The sequence below is a fragment of the Triturus cristatus genome, chromosome 4_2, assembly GCF_964204655.1.
Source record: "Triturus cristatus chromosome 4_2, aTriCri1.1, whole genome shotgun sequence".
Lineage (NCBI taxonomy): Eukaryota > Metazoa > Chordata > Amphibia > Caudata > Salamandridae > Triturus > Triturus cristatus.
In genome coordinates, this window is record NC_140586.1 from 154,761,198 (window position 1) to 154,772,530 (window position 11,333).

The window sequence follows — 11,333 nt, forward strand, 5'->3', positions numbered from 1 at the left end:
TCCCGGCCAGCCAGTAGGCCAACCACTGCAGCTGACCAGCAATGCAATATGCCATAAAGTCGGGTGCTCCCATACCACCGGCGCCACTCGGGAGCCGCAGCTTAGCTAATGCCACCCTGTGTCTCCCTGGACCCCAGATCAGCGAGACCAGCAGGGTATACAACTCTCGAAAGATCCAAGCGGGGTATAACACCGGGATGTTGATGAAATGGTAAAGCAGGCGAGGCAGCATCACCATCTTAGATATCGCTACCCGTCCCGCGATGGTAAGAGGCAATGTATTCCAAAATGTAATTTGGGAACGTATGGAAGAGATTGTGCGTACCAGGTTGCCTGCTATGACATCTGACACGGACCGAAATATATTAATCCCCAAGTACTTAAAAGTGACTGGTGCCACCCTGAAGGACAAAGGCTCAAAACGTAGCTCCGGAGCCGTGAGCGTGCCACTGAAGGAATAGGCTGCGGACTTAGAAGCATTGAGGTGCAACCCGGAAACCTCCCCGAAGTAAAGAAAAAGATCCGCCACTTCCCTCATGTCAGCCTGGAGATCACGAAAGTACAGTAGCATGTAGTCTGCGTAAAGCGAGACTGAATGCAGGACACCCTCCATCTGAATGCCATGGGGGACCATGGCCCGCCTACGGTTCTGGGCCAAAGGCTCAAGCACCAAAACAAACAATATAGGCGATAATGGGCAACCCTGGCGCGTACCCCGAAAGATAGGGTAGGCCGAGGAGATAATCGAACCTGTCTTCGCCCTGGCCGTGGGGGCGGTGTAGAGCAGCTGAATCCAGGCACATAGTTCTGAGGGAACGCCTATTTTAGCCAACACTCCCAGCATATAAGACCAACTTAGAGTGTCGAAGGCCTGCGATATGTCCAAGGATAGACACCCTGCCCACGGTGGTCGGAGCCTGGAGGCATGCAAGAGGACGCGAAAGTGCCGAAGATTCAGCGATGTACTCCGCCGTGGGACAAAGCCGCATTGGTGTGTATGGATCAACCGAGAAAGAAGTGGGAGAAGGCGGTTAGCAAGGAGTTTACTAAGAATTTTATATTCTGTATTAAGGATCGATAGAGGCCGATAGGATGACATATCTAAGGGATCTTTATCTGGCTTTAAGAGGGATGTGACGATCGCCTCCCGAGTGGCAGGGGGCAACCTCCCTTCTGAGAGTGATGTCATATAGAGTTGAAGTAGTTTGGGGATTAATAGAGGAGAGAAAGTGGAGTAAAATTCGATGGGTAGCCCGTCAGAGCCAGGGGTCATCCCACGGGCTAAGGACTTGATAGCTACTCTGATCTCGGCCGGGGTAATCGGCGCTTTTAAGTCATGGATTTCTGCTGCAGACAGCACTGGTAAGTTCGCCTGCGCCAGAAGCTCAGTCACAGAATCGGCGCCCCATAGAGTGTCTCGTAATGGGTCCGAAACGCCAAGTTTATCCCCAATTGAGTCTGGACTAGTCCGTGTTGTGCGGTATTAATAACCAGGATGGGAGTAGGGCAGGTTGGGGGGGCAATTAGCCGCGCTAATAATGTGCCCGCTCTGTCAGCCTCCGCGTGCGTGCGCTGGGTGTACGCCCTGTAATCTAATAAGCGAAGATGCTCTAGAGCCTCCGCATACTTAATTCTGGCCGTCTGCAAGGATTCCTCGGGCTGCTCGTTCAGTTGGGCCGCTACTTCATGTTCCTGCAGCGCTGCCTCCAGCTCCGTTAGGTCCCGGATCACTTCCCTACGGGCCCCCACCAAGGAGCTCAGGGACACCCCCCCGTATAGAGACCTTGAAAGCTTCCATTCTAGGGAACGTGTCGAGGCAGTGCCTTCGTTAACAGTAAAGTATGTAGTGATCGCCTTTTGTAATGTATCACGGAAGAGCTGGTCTTCTAATTGAAGGGGTTGCATCCTCCAAGTCGGTATCGGCGCTGTGGATCGGCCCCACTGAAGGCACAATTCGATAGGATTGTGATCGGATAGGGTTTTGCCCAAATAAGTGCAGTGGGAGACAGCACAGGACAAAGTCGGCGAGCCCAAGAAGTAATCCAGGCGTGTATGCAAGTGATGGGGGTAAGAATAAAAGGAGTACTCCCTAGCAGTCGGGTGTTGCGATCTCCAAAGATCTAGCAAATTCCAACCCCGTGCCCACTGACTGAAGGCCGCGGCACGGGTCCACGCAGCAGTACCAGCCAATGGAGGGTGAGATCGATCTAGCTCAACATCAAAAACAGCATTCAAATCTCCACCAAGCAACCATGGACAATCACCCCAATCAGACAAGGCTACGGAAACCCGGGAGAGGAATTGTACATGATCTACATTAGGGGCGTACAAAGAGCCCAGCACTACGGGCGAGCCATCTAATCGGCCCCGCAACACATACCTCCCCAGATCATCAATCCGGCTCTCTAACAAAGAAAAGGGGACTCCTACCCGGAGCCATATTGCAGCCCCTCTAGAAAAGGCGGAGTATGCAGTGGGATAGAATTGACCCCTCCAACGTTTTTGCAATTTCAGGGACTCTGCCTGGATCAGGTGAGTTTCTTGAAAACATACTATTTGAGCCTCACGGCGGTGCAACTGGGCCACTACACGGTGGCATTTCTGAATGGAGCCCATGCCCCTCACATTCCAGGAGATGAAGACATACGACCTTGGGACTGTCATCGTATCAGGAGAAAATCACCCCTCCCCCCAGCCCCCCCCCACCCCTCCGCCCCACCCCCATCCCCCCGCAACACCCCCCCACCCCACCCCCATCGCCCCTCCTCTCAGACCGTGCGGCAACCCTATAAACAACAACCTTGTTACCCAATACTGGGTCCAACGCCCCAACCGCGTCCGACCAAACTGTAAACGAATCATAACTACAGAACCAGAACTAGTGCCATCGCCTAGTGGGGGAAAAGGTTAACTTCACACTGAGTTATCTGTAGCGTGTACAAATCGTGGAAGTGCCCAAGACAGGGCAGGCCGGGGAACTACCCATACATGACCGGATTGTACAATCTGGTCCAATGGCCCACTGAGGTGAGCAAAATGCATAGGAGATGCCTCAGACAAGCAGTGAGGGGGTGTTCACTCCCAAAGCATGCCTCCGGAGAAACAACCCCGCAATAAAGAGAGGAAGTCTGAATGTCAGTCCGGGAGGCACTCTAGTGGGTCTTTGCTTATGTGAGTGGAATCCGACGGAAATAGTGCCACGCTCCCATCCGTGTCAGAGTCTAAGGAATTTCCTAAGGACGGACTAGTGCTGATCGGTGGCCGGGTGAAGCAAAAGGATGAGGCCGAGCACAGTGCCTCGCGTTGGCCCTCTCGGATTTGTTGCTGCGGCGGAACGCTGGAGGTCGTGCTCTGCGTTAGCATAGTCTTTTTCCGCCTTCGTGGGGGTCTCTACGATTGCGGCAGTGAAGAATCCAGCCGCCTAGCCGGGAGAACCTCCGGGAAGTTTCTGTCCAGCCAGTCCCATGCACTGTCTGGCGTGTCGAAAAAGATAGCCCGCTGTTGATGGACCACCTTCAATTTGGCCGGGAAGAGTAGCGCAAAGGGGAGGCCCGCAGCTCGGATCCGTGCCTTCACCTCCATGAAGGAGAAGCGCTTTCGCTGGACTGCCTGCGTATAGTCCGGGAAGATGAGGACGGTGGCGTTGTCCACAAGTAGTGGACCACTATCTCGGGCAGCCTGTAGTAGGTGATCATGATCCCTATAATTGAGGATACGTGCTAGAATATGGCGGGGGTTGGCTCCCGGCGGAGGTCGTCTCGCAGGGACGCGATGCGCCCTTTCTACAGTAAAGTGGGGGGAGAGACCAGTAGGGGCCACCACCATTTGCAGCCAGTTTTCAATGTGAGTCGTGGGGTTCGGGCCCTCCACGCCCTCCGGGTATCCCACTATCCGGAGAATGTTGCGGCGTGCGCGCCCTTCCGCATCGTCAGCCCGCGCCTGTAGGGCATCGATCTGCTGGCGCATGAGGGTAAGCTGTTCGCTATGGGTCGCCACCTGGGATATCAAAGGCCAGCTGCCTGTGGTCATCTTTCAGGAGGTTCAGGTCTACGGAGATCACTCCCAGCTGGCCTTCCAACGCCGAACGTGTGTCTCTGATCTCTTTGAGGATCACATCCAGTTTGTCCGGGGACGGAGTAGGTGACCCCACACTTGCTGATGGGCCCGGGCGTCCGTCAGCGCGGTCCGGGGGGTGTGACACAGAGCTCTCACCAGTCGGCCGCACAGGTATCCTGGGCCTGACCCATCCCATTTCGTCTCCAAGGTGAAGAGGGAAGCAACAATCTGGAAAGGCCGGGCGTATACTTGAGGATTCCTGCCCCAGGAACTATGCCTCGCGATAGGCAGAGGGAAGAACAACACTCTGGGCTCCGATGCGTACCTCCGTATCCGCCACCGGATCAGGCACAAGACCCCGCAAGGCGAGCAGGCTAACAAGTAGATACGGTATTCTGGCACTTAGGGAAATGTAAGGAAAGAGCCGCTCAGCATAAAGCCAGTCCATCAAGTGTCATCAAAGTTGTACAGGTATTAGGGCTCCACTATGGCACCAGTCACTGCCCTCCCGCAGGCAGGGCTCCAGGCGCCAACCACAGACGACCGCCCCAGCACATAGCTCACCAATACAGGGCTGTCAGCCCACCACCGGTACGTGGCGCGAAGAAAGCCGTTGGTCCGAGGCCTGCCGCCGCCGGTGTCGTCTTCACGCGTTTCCTCCCTCAGCAGCACCACTCAGACCAGCATAGTCCTCCAAGTGGGTGTCCACCCACGGGTCCCAGGGCCACTACGGTAGCCCCCACCGCAGCCAGTCGCCACCCGGCAGGTGTCTCACCCTGGATACCTCCATTACCACCCGGGGGGGTCCCCCACCGCCAGCGGACACCCAGCAGTCGCACCCGCCTGCGGGCGAGCAGCGGAGTCCGGGGGGCCCCCCGCGGGCCACCCAGACACAGCAGTCCTCCGGAGGCAGCCCCCAGCCACCACAGGGCCTCCGGCCCACCGCCACCGAACTGTGGCGCGAAGAGGCCCCCAGGACCAGAACGCCACCAGGGCCGTCGCAGGATCCCGGTTCAGCACGCTGTCAGGGCACTCAGTGCGCTCGTGGGCATAACGGTCTAGGCGGTCAGGACAGGCTGCACGGTGCGCCCTCGCAGGCTGAGGCCCCAGGGCGGGCGCAGGCACACCGGACACTCCAGCCGGCACCCAGAGAACCACCCCGGAGGATCAGCAGGCGGGCGCAGAGGAGGCACTCCACAGGGGACCCGGGCCGCCCGGGTCCGATCGCCGGCCGTCACTCACCAGGCCGCAGTCTGGGAGGTCAAGTGCGAGCCGCCGCCGCACGCCGCCTCACGTCCGGGGGCCTCCGCCGCACTCCAGCTCCGCGGCCGCAGCTCGCCACCCCTTTGCCAGGCCTGGATTGGCGCGAAGATGGTTACAGAGCCGCAGCCGGCAGCGGCGACCCGCGCAGCAGTTGCGGGAACACCGGACCAACTCACAGGCCTCCAGAAGCAGCGCCCGGGATTTAGACACTGCCCCAGCCCATGGAAAATCGGCAGATTGCAGGATAATGGTGCCCCCGGCCTGGAGCTCGTCTAACAGACGTCCGCCATCTTCGGCTGCTAGCCACGCCCCCCCAGTAGTTTTAGAGTTATTAAAGAAACACAATTTATGTATATCTAGAGACGCGAGTCCTCCGCTGATCTCACAGATCTCAAAATCAGATCGGATTGGCTGCCACCACCTCAACCAGAAAGTGGTGGCAGCCATCTTGAAACTCAGGACTTGATCTGGACTTTTTTAGAATGCAGTCCTAAACAAAAACAAACAAAAAAAAAAAGACATGTGGACAGGGTAGGAATACCCTGACTCCCTAGGCCTGGTGGTGGGGTCCCACAGGCATCGCACCTGGGGCCAAAAACATTTTTTTTTTAAATGTCCTGCGAATGCGCAGAGGATCAGCTGCAAAAGAAATTTAAAAAAATATGTGCGTTGGGCCACGTCCCAGGGGGAGGGAATTAAATAATATAATTTTTTTTATATATGTATGTATGTATGTATGTATGTGTGGGGGACACGCAGCCCCCACTTCCGGTACGATTTCCACTCCAGAGGCCACATTCGCCAGGGCCCAGCCGATTGTCCAAAAAAGGAGTGGGGCACATAGCCCCCCCTCCCTGGACTGATTTTGGCCCAGAGGACTCCATCCACCGGGGCCGGGCCGTGCATTCAGGTGGGGGGTAGCATGTCCCCCTCCCTGCCGAGCCATTAATGGCTCTGAGCATCCCAGGACCGGCTCACACTTTGTCCCGTGAAGCCCACAACCGGGACATAGCGATTTCTCTGCCAGCACTGGCAGGGAAGCCTGTGTTTGCTCTCGCTTGGTGGGAGCAATTTTAAATCTCCCGCCAAGCATCAGCAAACGTCAAGTCCACTCCCAGTGTGCGGGAGCATGAAAAAGGGGCTCCCCCTGCAGCCCCCAACGAAAGTGTGCTGGATGCCCTGGATGGACAGCAGGGCATCCACCCTTTGTTGACTGGGCCCCAGGGGAGGGGGGACCACACAGCCCCCATCCCTCTTCATTATTTGTCCAGGCAGTGGAGGATGTGGTCCCCAAGGCCGAAATCAGCCCAGGGAGAGGGGCGTGTGCACAACTCCCCATTAAATATGTTGCCAGGCACCAGGGGGTGAGGTCCTCAAGGCCAAGACTGGCATGGGACCCTTCTCTTGAAATATGTTGCCGGCACCCAGGGATGTGGTCCAAGTTGCTAAAATCAGCCAGGAGGGCCTTGCCCTCCTCTGCCTCTAAAATGCACAAGGCCCTGGGGGATGGGATCCCCAGTGCCAAAAGCGGTACAGGGAAAGGGGTTTGCCTTTGGGTCTAGCCGCAGGCCAGGCCTTGGGGCCAACCCCTCACTGAGCATGGCCAAAGGCTGTATGTGGGAGGTTGGCCGCAGGTCAGGCACTGCAGCCAACTCCCATCGCATACGGCCAGAGGACATTGGATTAATGTATGGTAATTAAATATTTCTTTATGTTTAAAAAAAAACCTTGAAATTCACTAAAAACAACACAAAGGTTACAAGGACGTTATAGTTGGGAAAAAGCATTTAGAAAAACTTAGAAATTCACAGAAAAAAAACAAAGGTTACAGGGACATTATAGTTCGCTTCACATAAAAATGCAGGAGTTATAGTTATCTCAAGTGTCTATACCTCTTGGCCTAAGGTAACTATAACTCGCACCCTCACCTTGCACAGCTAATTACCCCACATATTATATCAGTCATGACATCTTCAATCCCATCATTGATAACAGTCACTGCAGCATTTGCAGTACAATTATTGAGGAGAAAACTGTGCGTGGCGGGGACGCGAGGTATAGTTACCCCTGGGCGTGAGTTATAGTTACCTCAGGGCACGAGTTATAATTGCTTGAGATAACTATAACTGCTGAATTTCTATGATTTTGTGTGCATAATATCTGAACACAACTATAACATTCCTTTAACCTTTGGTTTTTAAGTGAAGGTCTAAGTTTAAAAAAATGCTATTTCCTAACTAGAACATCCTTAGAACCTTAGCTTTTTTTTCTGTGAATTTCTAAGCTTTTTTTAATTTCTACTTCCTCCCTATAACATCACTGTAACCTTTGGATTTTTCCCGGAGATATAGATATATATGTGTATATACATACACACAATCCTTCGATTTCTTTTCAGACTTCGATATGAAAATGTATACGAAGATACAGGTTAGAAAGAGTAAGGCTCCTTCATTCTATTGCGGTTGTTTCCATCAATGTCCCGTAGTGCACAGCCAGGTACTGTTGCAGTTCATCCATTGTTTGATGGTTGTGATTCCAGCCGGAAGTGTCATGTGCTTCACTTTGTTTAGTTCTAATTTGCATATGGGCTGGGCAACTAGAATTATATGATTGTGCAGCTGCAGCATTTTCTGCTTAATTATCAATTTGCCATTATTTTATCATATTTTAACAACAAAGTTTTTGTAGCTCAAACGGATCAGAAATTACAAGTGTTAACGTGTAAAAATGTCAAAATAATGAATACTAAGAATTAGTACCACCTTACACCGCATAATTTTCATTTTCTTGGCACAAAATTTAGTTAAGCCTGTCACATAATTTGGTCCTCCCTGGTCGCATGATTCCAGTAGCCCTACATATAAAGCAGTTATAACACGTACAGACTCCTGTAGGTTTGTTCAAGCGTTGTTGAAGGAAGTATTAGTCCTTTAGTTAACAAATTCCAGCTGGCATAGTATTTGTATGAAATTTTTGGTTCCCAGAAAACCCATTTGTGGATTTGGTGCCAATGTCTCACTAATGAATGGATTATCAGGCCTGGAAAAATCTGCTAGCTATGGTCAGTGTTAACTTGTCAGGTCGAGCTATTTTCAGTACCTACTTGTCAGTTCTGAGAGTGAACTTAAGCTTGAAAGGAACAAGTGTTCTGTTCATTCAGAAAGTGAATAAGCAATCATGATGCCTTTAAATTTTGTTTTTATCTTAACACATTTGCTGTCTGGACAGACGGAAAATGTCATTTTGTCTTTTTACTAATTGCTGCTTATCTTATCCTGAAAAATGATGATTACTTTTCTTTCTCTTACTGCTGTTATAGGTTTTTGTCAAGTGAGCTGTCTGACAGTCGTTGTGGAACAAAAGGCCGAAAGATGCAACATTCAAACAGCTTGTAAATGAATAGTACAAATATTTCAAAATATATCCGGAATTACGAAAACGCTTTTTTTGTAATTAAGCAGTGTGATGCAAACAAAGATTTAAATAGGAGCAAAGCAAATCAGAACACTTTGCGTGGTGATGTGCAAATGACAAATATTTGCAGAGCTCCATTTCCAAACATTGTTTTTACAACAGAGGTGCAATAAAACCGCATGTCAGTGGAAATTTTTGTGGGCATTTCAATTACGAATCTGCTGATTGCAAATGACAGTGTGCTACCACTTCATGCTTTAGTTATGTATTTATTAAATTTGATAGTTTTTAAACATGATTTGAGAAACATTCCTGCCCCTGCCCTGATGACAATGCTGTTAATGAACTAAGAGGCAAGTCAGGGGTCATCTGTATCATATATGCGGCTAGATTTGTATTAAATATGGAGCAAAAGTTTAGTCTATTATCAAACAATAGTTTTTTGTACAGCAGACATGCTGAACTCTCGTATTTGGAGGTGCTCTCATATGTGATAATGAAGAAAATGGTGACTCAGTGAATTAAAACGTTTTTCCAGGATCACAATTTTAAACCAGTTTATAGGTCAAGAGCATTACAATTAGGTCTAGTAGATTATCAAAGTCACTAGACCTACAGATCTAGTACCCATTTTTATGATTTTAGAGGCTTGGTTAGTAATTGCCAGGGACATCTGAGGATCTTTCTGATGTGATAGTTGGTTTAAGTGGTATGGAAGAGACCAGGCTCGAAATTACCTTATGCAAAAATTTCTAATCTTGTCTCTTCCACAGTTACATAAGGAGGTAAAATGACAGTGTTAATAAAACCAGGATCTTGGGCTTCCACGCGAGAATTATTTGATGGTGCATTGTATTTTGCAGAGGATCTGTACTTAGGCACAGATTTCTTGGGGTAATTTGTGTTTTCTTTCAATTAATGATTAAGTGGCTACTTTATTCAGCGACACCGATTTCTCCAATTAAGAACGACAGTGGTACAATTACTGCAGATGGGAGCAGCAGGACCCCAACAGGGGTGACATATCACCAGACCAGGTGGTAAAAATTCCGAGGAGCAGATCCAAGAACACTTACGCAAAAGTAGGTTAAGTCTCCAAAATAGGTCAATTCTGCTCGGCTACTTTCGCAGGCATCTTAGATGAATCACACAAAGAGTAAAGTAATGAATGAAAACTGTGCATTAATCATAACCACTTCTTACCCTGGGAACATTCAATTATTTTACAATCTTCTGTGGCCATTACAGAGACTAATAGTCCAGCTTGAAGTGCTCGGCGATGTGCCCTCTGAACAGAAACACAAGCTGACCAGATCCAACCAGGACTGGTCTCTTAGCTCTACCCACTTTTTCCTGTTCATGCATCGGGGGATGTGCAAGTCGTACATGCGACACTCATGAGGGTCAGAGATACCGCGTCATGATAGATTCTCCACAAAATTTATACTGGGAGGAGCTCTCTAGTACTCATGTGTCACCCTACAGAGCCATCGGTTTTCTCCCCAATATTATATTTTAGAATAGTCACCAGCTTCTACCCTTCTCCCTTATATTAGTGCTTCAATTAAGCACAATGTCTGCCGCCCTGGACCTAATTATCAGCACGGGTTCTGGCACCCTGTTTTTTCTTTGGTTCATGATGACATGAAGTGTGTGGCACCCGTACGAATGTAGTCCAGGCCAAATCTCTAAAGGGCTATGAATAGAAAAACATATGTACATTAAAAGTCCTCGAAAGATGGCCAAAACACACCAGAAAAAAGAAGTTAGAGGCCAACCACGTGCCTGCACCAGCAAATCAGAATTGAGCCTGAACATTGGGCCTTCAAGAAAAGTGCCAATTTTACTCTCATTTGCATACAAAGAACTTTCCATTTATTTCAATACAGTTGCCTTAAGTGTCTGCAATAGATTTTCATGGAACTTCGATTTAAAAATCTGAAGCAGATTCTTTTCTATTTGTTTTAATAAGGCATCAAATTAACACTTTTCCATACTGCCTACGTCTTAGGTAGGTAACGCTTCCCGCTGGGCGGTGTTCACTCGCTCACAACCAAGCCCTCTGTCCATCAGCTACTCGTACATTCTTGGCAGACGTACCACTTGCTTGTTGTATATCCTTTGCTGCAAGCATTCCGGTGATTTTATCCTTTATATAGGCACTTCATTAAGTCTAACCTTTCGCCATTTCATGGTCGGAGTGCACTCAACCACGTGCATGTTGCGTCTGCTTCACACCTTGACTGCCCCACGGCTCGCACAATGTTTTACGGCTCCGTTTTAGATGTTCCCTAATCTCCTTCCCTTTTCCTCATTTTCCACAGGCTATTTTCATTCATTCAGGCTTGCACCTTAACTGTCCTATTATTGTTTTGAAAGGATCAAAACGTTGACTAAATGTAAACAGTTTGCACGTTAACCCCTTCAGCGCGGCGGGAATTCCCCCGCGGTGCTGAAGGGTTCGAGCGCGGGCGGGGCCATGACGGAACGGTTCCGTCATGAGCACAGCGCAACCGATGCTCATGACGGAACCGTTCCGTCATGGGCATGGAAGGGGTTAATTGTACATGATAAAAAAAAGTGCAGTTACGGTTTCT